The sequence below is a fragment of the Lathamus discolor genome, chromosome 2 (assembly GCF_037157495.1).
Source record: "Lathamus discolor isolate bLatDis1 chromosome 2, bLatDis1.hap1, whole genome shotgun sequence".
In the NCBI taxonomy this organism is placed as follows: domain Eukaryota; kingdom Metazoa; phylum Chordata; class Aves; order Psittaciformes; family Psittacidae; genus Lathamus; species Lathamus discolor.
In genome coordinates this window covers 140,796,728-140,809,564 of record NC_088885.1, presented here as the reverse complement: position 1 = coordinate 140,809,564, position 12,837 = coordinate 140,796,728, and the positions used below count along the sequence as shown (strand labels likewise).

Here is a 12,837-nt window from a genome sequence, read left to right as displayed (position 1 = left end):
TTTCTGCAGAAAGATGGGCCGTCTCCAAATCCTTGTGCCCTATCAGACAAATTAAAGTAAATCAAGCATGAAATGAAGCAGAAGAGCCCCGAGATAAGGCTCCTTTAAGTCGTTTACAGATTAGGATAGAGAGAGGTGCATCTGGTCTCTGGCAGTGAAGGAGGCCAGTTTCTCATCTCACAATAGCAGACTGTGTATAGGATTACCTTACCTTGTCACTGACAAGGGAAAAAGCGCCTGCAAAATGTCTCTAACTAACTTCCTAATGTTCCCAGCTAAGTTCTCTTATTAAAGTATTAACTGTTACAATGATAGAAATAAATTTTGATAAAACAAAATAAAAACAGACACTAGTCTGATTTATGAGCTGGTCAGACACTGATAAACTGGAGGCTCTGCTACCAGCAGATGAGCCTCTTCGCTTATCAGTCAGGATTTCACTGCTAGAGACAGCAGATAACTTTCCAACTGGAATCAGTGATTCAGTGAACTGTGTGTTACTGGTCCGACTGGTGCTCTAGCAGCACCTAAAAGGGTCTCTTGTGTTATCCGATGGGATTTTGCCCTGCATGCAGCGAGACATGCCCCTGCTGGAAGTGACGGCTGAGCTCAAAGGTCTGCACAGCTAATGGTTAAACTGGTGCTTCTGCAGAGTAAACCAGCCTCTCGTCTTATCAGCTGCCATTCAGCTTCTACAAACTGGAGGCCTGCTTTCCTTCCTTCTTTCTTTCTTTCCTTCCTTCTTTCCTCAGGAAGACATGTCCCTCCTGCTTCTCCCTCGTGGCCCCTTTACACAAAACCTGCAGTCCCAGGATCAGCTCCCTGCTGCCCCATGGGCTGGCATTATCCTGGCTGTGCCCAGGACACCCGCCTGGGCAGCCCAGCAGGGCTTTAGCAGGTGACACTCTTCCCTCAGAACATGCTGGGCTGTGGGAGAGTTCAGCATCATGCTAAGGCAGGCTGCACTGGGTCTACAGGGGTAAGGCAGCCCGATGGTCTCTCGTTTCCGCACGCCTGAACCCCACCATGCTCAGCACCTTGTAATTTGGATTAGGAATACCCTGCCTAATGAAATTGCTCCAGATGTGCCCCTAGTTTTGTCATTATGAGCTATCTTACAAATGCGATGGTTGTCCTAGACCTCAAACAAACAAATGTAAGAGTACTCTAGGAACCCTAGCAGTAAGCAGTTACTGAATATGATAGCAGGTAGATGCAAGATAACATATACTCATAGCTGGATGTGTACAAACCCTTCTTCGAAAGAAGTAACAAATCAATTTACAATTGCTTTATAGTTTCCACCTTTTAGTTCTCTTTGTGAATACTGGAAAAATACACAGAATATGTGTGTATGTGCAAAAATACAGAGTCTGGATACTGACACAGCATTAATTAAAAAAAAAAAAAAAAAGCTTCACTCATTAAAGACATCTTACAGCACCTATTCTTACATAAAGACCTATAGGCTCCCTTATTCCAGTGACTATGTACTGTGTCTTCTGAGGGTGAAAACACATAGTATCATGCTTTTTAGTTTACTGAAACTCTAGAATGAAGAAAAAACTCCTACAATTACAATAGCATGAACTAGTTCTAGATCAAGATAGAACTAATTTATCCTCTCAAGGCTCTAAGGAAAGGGTGTACATGCACTCTCATTTGACAAAGAAGAGCATTTTAAAACAGAGCAGAGTATTAGTTCCTGATACATAAAGACTAAGACAGAAACGACCCAGAAAGCAGAGTATAATTTTACCAAACTAATCCACAAAGAATGTAGGGCAGGACAGTAGCAAGTATGAAATTGTCCTTCAAGCTTTAACTGCCGGACCCTAAATCGATGATGCTTCAGGAAATCTTTCTAAATGCATAAAAAACGGAAGCAGAAGGCACTGTGCCTCACCCCAGAGCACTTTCTCTGCCCACCTTTCATATCATATTGAGCCCCTTACACTCTTCCTGGATGTTTTGGATATTTGTCTAAAGAATGCCTCCAGGTTCACACGATGTTTAACCCAACCAAAGGGAACAAGGTCCTCCCTCTCCTCATGCTACACTCAGACACCTTTGAAGCAGTGATATCCCCTTACTTGCCTTGTATGCTGCACACTCAAAAAGGTTTTGAGGATCAGGGTTTTATTTAATTTCTGAAGACTATTTCTTTGACTTTTCATTAGGCAGGCATCACTTGCTACTATGAAAATGAAAAATGTACACATTATCAGCCGAAGATCTCATGAACTACCTGTAGGTGTTACAAACAGGACAGGTGGATTAAATTATGCACGAAAACACTCCCACAGGAGGTACCTTTTATCCTTTTGAAGAGACTGTCTGTGCAGTGAGAAATGAAATTTCTTTCCTCACTAACTGTCAAGACTAATTTCATCTGTCCCCAGCACTTTCAATCACAACCCCTCCTTCCCAATAAGCTTTCTGTTTATATGTTTAAAATAATGCCAGTTCTCATTTCAGTCGTTCTTATTTACTTTTCAAAATATACACTGCAGAACTGTACCAGTGCAGTATCTTATGCTGATAAATACGATGAAACCATGAGGAAAAATTGTAAGTCACCCAATTTTGTCTGCATCTTGTATGAATGAATGATCTAAAAGGTAGAAGTAGGCAAGCTCTCAGTGTGAGATTAACGCACCTGATTTGTAGCTGCTGCTCTTTTTGGAGGCATGCACCAATGAAATGTGAAGGAACTGTGAAACACAAATGAGATCTACTAATGTTTTGCATTCACTTACATTATTTTTGCTGTTTGCACAAATCTACAAAGGATATGGGGCAAAGGAAGATCAAAGTATTTATATTTGTACTCCCAAATTATTGTCAGCGAACTAAGGTGAACTCTTTCCTAGGCGGAGAACTGATATATTTACACATCTGTGAACAATATCTAACAAGCACGCACTGCTTGCTGCTTTCAAAGAATAAACTAACTTAAATTATGCCAAAAAAGATAAGGGACATGCTTTTACCTTCCTATTTATTAACACTATGAGAAGTTGACACATTTACATGATATTTATATTGCTCCTATTTTTGTAGCAAACTCATAAAACTCTTAGGACAAATTTCTGTTACCTTGTTGTACCAGAAAAATTCAGAACTGTTTCATACTAAACTAAAATTGCAAATATTTGATCCATATTTTTTTCCAATATGTTAAACGATTTTGCATAAGTTCCTTTAATAGCTGCAAATACTGGCATTTCTGAAAACATTTCCAAACTTGACAGTCCTTCCTCACTACACATGCAGACAAGATTCTTTGAGCTGTGTATGACCTCGTACAGGAAACTGTTATAATAAATGACATGGATAGCAATGACATTAAATGATAGTAAGTGACAACTGTATGATATCACTTCTTATTAATTACAGTGCTGATTAACTGCTATTCAGATTCTTGTTAAAAAAGCAAAGGAGCTGAAGCAGTTCTAGCTTTGATGATCTGTACTTGTCAGTGTTAACACTATGCTAAACAATAAAATGTAGTATGACCCAGCTTAGGTATAAATACAAGATAATAGATGCCATTTCTTTCTGGAGGACTCTATCAATAAACTAACAACAGCATTATACAGTTTTCGATTTTTTACCATGAAATACATCTTTCACCACCAGCATAATTTTCAATTCTTTTTCTGTTCCATTCTTACAACACTCAAAAGCAACGAGGAAAGTTTCAGAATGCTCGCTGATACTATATGCTAAAATTAACTCCACAGATTAATGGCTTCTGAAAATATGCTGCTGTACTTCCCATTTTATCAGCATATTACCTAGTACAAAATTTGTGATGAGAGACTGTCAAAGACATGGGGATCTGCAATGCAAACAAAGTTTTCTCTGATAATCTAGTACACAAAAGAAAGATGAAGATCTATGCTGGTTACGCGGGACATTAAAATAACACCGACACTGAATTTTCTGCAATCAGCACAATACAAGTGGGCAACATGATGTCAGTATCATTTCCAACCATTATGACTTCCAGTTTCAACAGGCAGGTACACATTTACAGCTGGGTCAGTGGCAGGTATTGTCAAGACGAGTGAAGCGCAAGGCCTGAGGTCACACTTCAGGGTCCACAAGAAGCCATATGCAATTATTTTCACTACAGTAATTAAGATAGAATTAATTTTTAAGTATGAACCTCTAACCAGTTATGAAACAATTTAAGGATTTAGCCAGTTTAACCAGCACCCACTTTAAAAAACTTCTGTTATTCCTTAAAAATATCTTATCAGAGCTATAGACCATATTCAGACTTTTATAATAAGAACTGAACTATTAAAAGTCATGAGCTTAATTTCACTGATTTATACAGTAAAGCAGATTTAAACCAACTCATACATTCTGAAATAAAAACACCACAGTGGAAGACAACTGAATGCATTATACACTCAGTATCTTTACAATACCTCACAACATATTCATTTTATCTGAAATAAGGCAATTTATTTCTAACAGGCTCTGGTTATGATTTTAAATACATTTTGATGTATTTAAAGAAGAACTGTAAACTAGTCACGGTGTACTGAACTCTGTTCCTGTATTACAGATCTGATTTTAAAGAAGCAAAGCTGATCCAAATAAGAGATCCTCGAAGACCTCAAACTGTTATCAGCAGTTCTGGTAAGACTACGTGTGTGTGCAGGATGATCAAGTTTGATAGACTATGTAACCTCAGAAATGTATCAGGAGCACAAGCAGCATATTAAGAGAAGGAAGAATTTGTAAAAATTCTTAGGTTGTCTTTCTTTTACGTTCTTTCACCAAAGCGACAACTGACTTTCACCATGCTCAGTGTATGTCTACTTTGTGTATTCTTTCTTTGGCATAGAGGTAATTGAGGTAGCATGAATGTAAGTATCTTTAAGTTGCAGAAGCAGTCTTATCTGGGGAATCACAGAGCTATGCAGGTTAAATTTGTCTTACTAATTTCTTTTTAGTTCCCCTCAACTTAAGAATACCTAATTACATTAAGCACACTTTTATTTAGCTGAAAAACACTTATTTCCAAATCACATTTCTCTACAATTCTTAGTAAGCATGTATATTCTGACTAATTTGCAAGTATAGACAGTCTAATGTAAAGCAGCTGAGAGAACTGATTATTGGAAAGACATGGGAAGACCCTGGTAGGTAAAATGACAGACTATTATGAACATTCAGGAACCACCCCACTAGTGCTTCCATATGTTTTTCATAGGAGGCATAGTATATAAACCTTTCTATCAAAACAGAACTCATTCAGCACCTTTGCAAACCTGTGTTTGAAGGAATCGAGACTAAAGTACTTATGACAAATAGTGCTAAAGACAGCCCATCAGCCTAATCAGGAACAAACAAGCCACTCCGTGCCACAGTCAGTGGTCTCTGCTGGATGACGCATGTACTTTGCACAGTAGACGCATTAAACTGTATTTCTCTTCAAATAAAACAATAAACAAACTAAATAAAATGACAAATGGAACCCTTAAGCCTTCAGCTGCTTTCTCAGCAGTCTCTGTAATAACTCTCAAAAAGTACAATACCAGTATTATTATGCTAAGTAGTACCTATAGATATAGCAGTATACAGTGCTTCTCTCCATAAGCTCATGGTCTTATAAGCACTTGAACAACTTACAAATATTTAACAGACCTACAAATGAATTCAAGTGTTCTTGACTGTATACACTTGCAGCACTGAAGCCATTTCTAAGGGGATTGTCAGAAGAAATTATCATGCAACTGTTGTTCATCAAAAAATTGTATTTTCACTTCAAAGATATAAAAGCATTTCCCTCACACTTCTTTCTTGCATGTATCAGTAAAACAGATTGTCTAATTTTCTCTCTTTGCACAGATTGCGTATTTAATGCCAATCAGTTTATTAATTACTCCAAAGCTAAAATGAAACCTGTATTTATACACATAGATGAGGGTTCATTTATCCCTTGGTCTCAGGTCTCTGACACTTGAAGAAGTTTAAGAAGGAGAGCAGTGAAAGGGAAAGAAATTTTCAAAAATGGTCTGGTTCCAAATATTGTGATTCCCATTAGAAGCATATAACTACTTTATCTTTCTTCTTTCGCCATTAATTACAAATAAATTCATCTTTCTCTTGTGAAGCCTGAAGTTTGTTGTTGTTGTTAGATGAGCTGCATTCAAACTCCAACAAAAAAGATGAAGTCAACATTGAAATTCATCTCACAGTCCAGAATTTACTTAACGGCCAGCCTGTGTGCTGTGATAAACGGAATGATGATCCGGCAACATGTCTTTATCCATGGTTTGCTTTAATTAACGCCGGCTTGTTTGTTGAAAAGATGATTAATATGCCAATGAAAATTGCATAATTGAATACCACAACACTGGCACAATCAGAAAGACACATGCAGTTTTTTGATTAACATTTATTATTATTATTATTATTGTGTGTTTTAATGTACTCTTCTTACTATGAAATGATGCAGTTTTTGACCGAGAAGTGAGGAAAAGCCAGGTGAAGTGCAAGTTCTTCTGTGGGCAACAAAAAAGATACAATGCAAGATAACCATGCAAAATTAGTTCCTTGGTCAAGCAGCCATTTCCAAACTCAGAAGCAAAGCCACCTCAGAATTAAAACACAACAGAAGTAACAAGATAACAATGAAAAAGATAAACCCAAAAGACAAAAATACAGATGGCAATGACCATATGGCAAAAAAAACTATGAAAAATCCAAATACGTTCAATATCATCAGAATTAGTGTATGGGAATGAGATGAAATAATTTTTAAGCAAAAGGAAAGATAAGGATAAGGAACTTTTACTCTAAAAACACCAACGTATTACACTAGCAAAGCATTAAAACCAGGAAAACTAAAGTATCGTCCTTTTCCAGAACTTTCCGTGATCAACTGTCCTAACTGAAATGTATTAACATATTCATGTGTTTATAGCCATGTTACAACTGGCCCAACAGTGCTAAGTAAAGTATGGCCCAGTTTTTATTTTATCTATACCATTTATTTGGGTTTTTTTCCTCTATTTACTTATCCATACTGTCCTTCTTCAGGCAGATTTTAATGATATTGAACACTGATTCTTATGCAAAAACTAACTTCTAGGGGCAGGAAGATCCCTTTTCTTTAGAAAACTGAATTCAGACTTATACACCAGTATATAGTAGGGTATATAATAGCTCCGTAAATACCTTGGCTATTTCCAAAATAAGCTAATAGTAGAATTGACAATTTTTGAGCTAAGGTAAGCCAAAAATGTTTTCATAGTTCTCTCCCAAAATTAGCATCTACGTACTGACTTCATACTTTCTTCAGTGCCTTAAGCAGGCATAAGAATTTTCTGATAACTGAAGTTCCATTATTTAGATTAATAAACACTTGCACAGGATAATGCAAAGCAAATACTGCTGCACTTTTACTATAATCAAATAAAACAGCAAGAAAAGATTCCCACTTATTTCTTTCTACAAAAAGCAGTACAGGTAGTAAGATTTCTGCAAGAATTGCTTTTCAAGGATGCTCTCACGTTGTCCTTAGATGCATGAGGGAAAAAGAAAGGAGAAAAGCTCCCACAGGAAAGGATTTTATGCTTCAGTTGCCACCTTTAATGATGTCTGTGGGTCTAAGGTGACCACTGGAGGTACCGTATTGCCTCCCAACAATCCCCGGGTTATGCCTGATCCTGAGCACAGGTAGCAAGAGCTCAGACAAGTAGATGATACAGCCTGGAAAAGCAGGACTGTGCAGTGGGAGAAGGAATCTGTCCTTCCTGCTCATCTTCCAAGGCCACCCATTCTTTTCTCTGCTCCAAGCATAGATTCCTCCATACTTCTCTTTGAAATTAATATATTTTTGAACAAAAATCCTGTAAAGAACAGTTATATTAATTAGGAGCAGAGAATAATAGCTACTGAAAACCTGTCCAAATGAAAAAAAAACAAAAACAAACAAAATCAAACAAAAACAATTTACTTGGGAAATATTTGATTGCTAAAGAGGTACAAACATTGTAAATCAAATAATATACATATTTGATCAAAATCCAAACAAGTTAGAAAACAGAAGATCTGAAGAAACATTTGTTCTTAGGCACAAGTCCCTGACAACAGCAATCACTGAGAGCACGATTTAGGCAAAAGCGAAGCAGCTGGGATTGATGAGGCCCCCCAACCTGCACAACACCTAAACAGGATGGACTCAGCCCCATCTGAAAAGCTAGGAGGCAAAATACGTTGTCCACCATGGGGACTCACAACCAGACCAAGCTTTTCAATTTCTCTGACATTATAATCTGAAAACTTTACTGTTTCCTAAGCATCTTCAACTTGGTATCAGCAGATTCAAGCCTAAAGCTATAATAAGTATCACTGTTCATGTTACCCTGCAGACTGTAGAGGCACACACTACAATTTGCTTAACTGCAGACTGTGTCTGCTGTCCTGGACCTTTCTAGGCAGAAATTTAACAGGGTTTTTGTCTATACTTTTGTATTGAAAATATATGCAAAAAGAAACCCCCAAACAGACCATGTTCAGCCCTACAGCCATTAAGTTTCATTTTGTTGTCTTTTAATATATCGTACCTTTCAAGTAAATAAAATATTTTACCCTTTCAGTTTTTAGTGTTCTTTCTAAGTACTGTAACCCTTCTGTAGGGTTGCAAAAGAAGTAAACAGAGGTGATAAGAAAGAAGTATGTAAAAGCATGAACAGCAAATTCATTGTAGTAATAAACATTCCTGTTTATTGTATTTAAGGAACCAGCGATCATCAAATGAAACAAACAGAAGATTTAAAATACACCAAGAGAAGGTTATTTTTCTACCCAACAGCAGGGCAAGAGTGTGAGGGTCAAAGCGATAGTAATAACAGGAATTCATACACAAAAAGTTCAAGAAAGAAGCTGCAGAGTGCAGAATACCAGAAGGTGGCTAGGTTTAACAGGGGAAATACCAGTATCTGACTACCATGTGCTTATTAACTTTCCCAATTTATCCATTAATGACCACTGTCACCAACAGAGACAGTTCTAAATAGTTCATGACTGTCCTGTTGAGGCTTAAGACATTTCTTATGCAAATTCAATGTACTAAACTTTTAACATTTTCCACAAATTTGTCTTCTACAGCCTCAAATCACTATTATTTCCCCCTTCCCCCCCCCCGCCTTTAAAAAAAAAATAATAATTTGGCAGTATTTGGAGACACATGAAGCCTAAAATGTAACTGGTTCAGTCTCACTGCAATGTCAGACCTAGATTTTAATTCTTGAGTAGGCTTTGGATGATCAAAAGAAACATTTTCTTTTTTTCCTGTAAGTTTCTAAAACTCTTTCCTAACTTAGTATTATTTTCATAACCTTATTCAAATAATTAAGGAAGTTATTAAGTAAACCCAAATAAATAAATCCTTACCAAGAACAGATCTCTTTACATCACTGACAGATGGTGCCCTAAAAATTCAATAGTCTATTATTTTATAAGACCTTTTTGTTTATGATTCTTGAGTCAGATTCACTCCATGTGATTACGTTCATGTATCAGTTTAGGAGTATAGTTTCATGAGGATCAGATGTTTTATTAAAATGCAGATATTAAAATATCAGATTTCTTCTCTTCTACTATGCAATTCAGTATTTAAGTATCCAATATATCACATAAGGTCTCTTACGTGATTAGCATTTATCATGTATGATACAACCTTTATCTAGAGAATAGACTGTGTACCAACCATGTGAACATGGGAGCTTCACTGACTTAAAAAGGGCTGGTTTTTGAGTAACTCTTCACCAAACCAGTGAGATACTTGCTATGGAGCCAGGTTTCCGGACTTTTCTTTCTAAATATTTTGTCTGCCACCTTTCCTGGAATACAAACTGAATTGTAGGTCAGGTTAATAAAATTATTTACTTCATTCATCTGTTCAATAATTTCCTTGACAGTTCTGATGCATACCACTATGTTTGTGAATGCTACCAATTTCTAATATTTCCTTGCATGCTTGTCTTCATACTATAACATTTCCTTCTACTAATTCCATATGCTGTTTTTTAAAGCTTTACTTTAAAAAGAAATTTCAGGACTCATTCTTACAATTGTTCTAAAGAAGGCTAATGTTGTGCCAATGTTTTAAAAACAGAAGAAGAATGACCTGGGTAATAGGCCTGTCAGTCTGCTATTGATACATGGCAAAGCAATTTGAACAGATGATATAGAGCCTAATTAATAAAGAAATAAATAAAAGTAAGAAAATTAGTGCCAATCAACATATGCATAGGGAAAATATCCTAAAACACTAACTTTGTATTTGCTAATAACCAGTTCATGCTTAGCTGATAAAAATCATACGTTATCACTATTATATTTACACTTCTGTAAGACATTTGACTTAATACAAGATTCCAGTTCAATTAGGAGTAACATACTAATTGTCAAAAAATAAAGCTTAGTAGAAACTGGTCAAATGACAAATATAAGCATTGTTAGTCGCTGATTGGATATATTCTAGTGAAGCCTGGAAAACACTGGTTCTTGACCCTTCAGTACTTATCGTTCTTATGAATGACCAAGAGCAAAGAATCTAACCATTTAATGATAAAGTCTGAGGAAAAGAAAACAACTGGAGAAGACTAAATAACAAGGCTGGAATGCATAATGAGCTGAAAAAATCCGGGCTCACTGCATGTGTGTGTCAATACAGAAAAACAAAGTGCCCACAGGACCAAACAACACAGGACAACATACACACACAGCACGGGACTCTCTTCTGAGAAGCACTGCCTATAAAAAAATGTTCAGGGATTTATTCAGGCTTGGTAACAGCTAAACAGGATTTCCCAGTTGAACACTGCGGCCAAAAGTGGAAATGCACATTAGCAAGTGCTACTAAACAGTAGCAATGGAAAGGTATTTTGTGCAGCAGTCGAAAAGTTGTATTAACTGGGTAATATGCACTGTCATGGGGCTACCATAATTCTGTGCCCAGTTTTCTTGCCCCAGTTCCCAGAAGAAAGCTAAAACCTTTGAGGAGGTTTAGGGAAAACCCATTAAAAGAACAGAAGGCCAGAAAAGTTGTCTTATCATAAAAGAATTATGAAATTAAGTCTCCTCAGCTTATCAAAAAGAATATTATGGTTTGAGTTGGATGTGCACCTACGTAAAAGAAGAAAATAAATATGATGTTAGAGTCCTTGATAAAGCAATCAAAGATACAGCAAAGATGTAGGAAAATGTCAGCAAACTGCAAGAAGGCGAGTTCAGACTCAAATAGGATGGACACTTTTAGAAGAATTCTCCAACACTGACAACCCCCAATAGATTATTTATTGAAAATTTAAACTCAAAATTTAAATTTCTCTCCTCAGCACTGATAAGGCTACACCTGAAGTATTTGTGCCCACCTCTGCCTTCTGCCAGTATAAGAGACATGAAGATACTGAAGAGAGTCCAGCAAAGAGTCAGAAAGATGACAAAGGGTCTGAAGTGTCTCTCAAATGAGGAAAGGCTAATAGAGTTTGGGCTGTTTAACCTGGAGAAGCCTCATGGGGAATCTGAAGGGAGGCCAACCAGAGACCTCCTTAAGTCCCTTCCAACCTGAATAATTACAGGACACCATATTGTTTTATGAGCAAGCTGTGCTTCAAACCATAGCTATATTCTGCCTAAAATACACCTTTCACTTAAGGTAGTCAAATTGGATGGTTTTAATTCCTGGCCTTTTAATTTATATATTTTATTAATCTATCATTCCCCTACATGTTTCACTTAGTAGACTTAGTTTTAAATAGTCTAGCAAATTAAGCTAATTTTCAGTAAAAAGAGACAAGTTAGATTTCTAATTAATGTCACTGCATGAAGCAACTTTACTGTTAAACTAGTTTCTATATCAAAGATACTGATTTTAATCTTAACATTAAAAATAAAGCAGATAGGAGAGCATGCACCATATTTTGCACACAAAAAGTTGCACATGCTGTTATTAAAGCAGAGTTTACATTTATCAATGCACAGATATCAAGTTGTAACAACACTCCTAAGAGAAGGGAGACAATGGGGAAAATATCAAACACAAACACAAGACTTTTAAGTGTTCCTTCCTTTTCTATGTAAAAACATCAGAGAAACTTCAGAATAGAGTAACCTCATTTAAGACTCCCTCAAATTTGTGAACAGCTTGCTATTCACATAAGGCTAATGAAATTAGTGTATTGACTTTTAAGGCAAACCACAAACAACAAAAAATTCTCTGCTACATCTTTCAAGCATAACCCCTATAGTAAGGGATCATACAGCTTGTGGTTACCTGCAATCAATTTGGTGAACAAGCACGATGGTAAGTGACTTGTAGATACTGTGCTCTCATGATTTATGCAACTTAGTAAAAGAAGCTCCAGGAGAAAATGGGACTAACATAATCATACAGCATCCACTATATAGTAAAGTAGACTGCATTGTACAGTATACTAATGTCATAATGAAAATAGCTCACTGGACGTCATTCCCCAGAGCCTCTGACTCAGCCACTAGTGTTGTCTCTTGGAAACATGTTCCACTTTCCATATTTAAGACCTATAGAGACAGTATCATGAAAGGTTCAACATCAAACCAACTCATTGTTTTTATCTCAAGATCTATTCCCTGGTTGTTTTAACTGAATAGGGCTACAACAAGATATAAAAGCTGGGAAATAGCCGTTTCCTGGGTCCCTGATGCCTTCGGTCATGTAGTGAGGTTCAGGGTTCATGATTACTTTTGTAACAAACAATAATCATGTTATAACATTAATTACATAGCCTCAAAAGCCCCAGGGAGTGATGCATTAACACAGAG

The 12,837-nt window shown here is 36.7% G+C and overlaps 1 protein-coding gene and 1 long non-coding RNA gene across 5 annotated transcripts in view; one reads left to right on the top strand and one right to left on the bottom strand.

Moving 5' to 3' along the window:
* The window catches only part of ZFPM2 (zinc finger protein, FOG family member 2), a 317,161-nt gene that overhangs the window by 195,126 nt on the left and 109,198 nt on the right, over positions 1–12,837 (bottom strand). The window lies entirely within an intron of this gene.
* Positions 1–12,837, top strand: part of LOC136008893 (uncharacterized) — a 55,788-nt gene that overhangs the window by 32,155 nt on the left and 10,796 nt on the right. For 2 of the 3 annotated variants that reach the window (XR_010610264.1, XR_010610263.1), the window contains exon 3: positions 4,583–4,656. This is a non-coding gene — a long non-coding RNA (uncharacterized LOC136008893). Of the gene's footprint in view, positions 1–4,582; positions 4,657–8,767; positions 8,827–12,837 lie in introns of those variants that run through there. The other variant, XR_010610265.1, reaches the window with a different exon arrangement.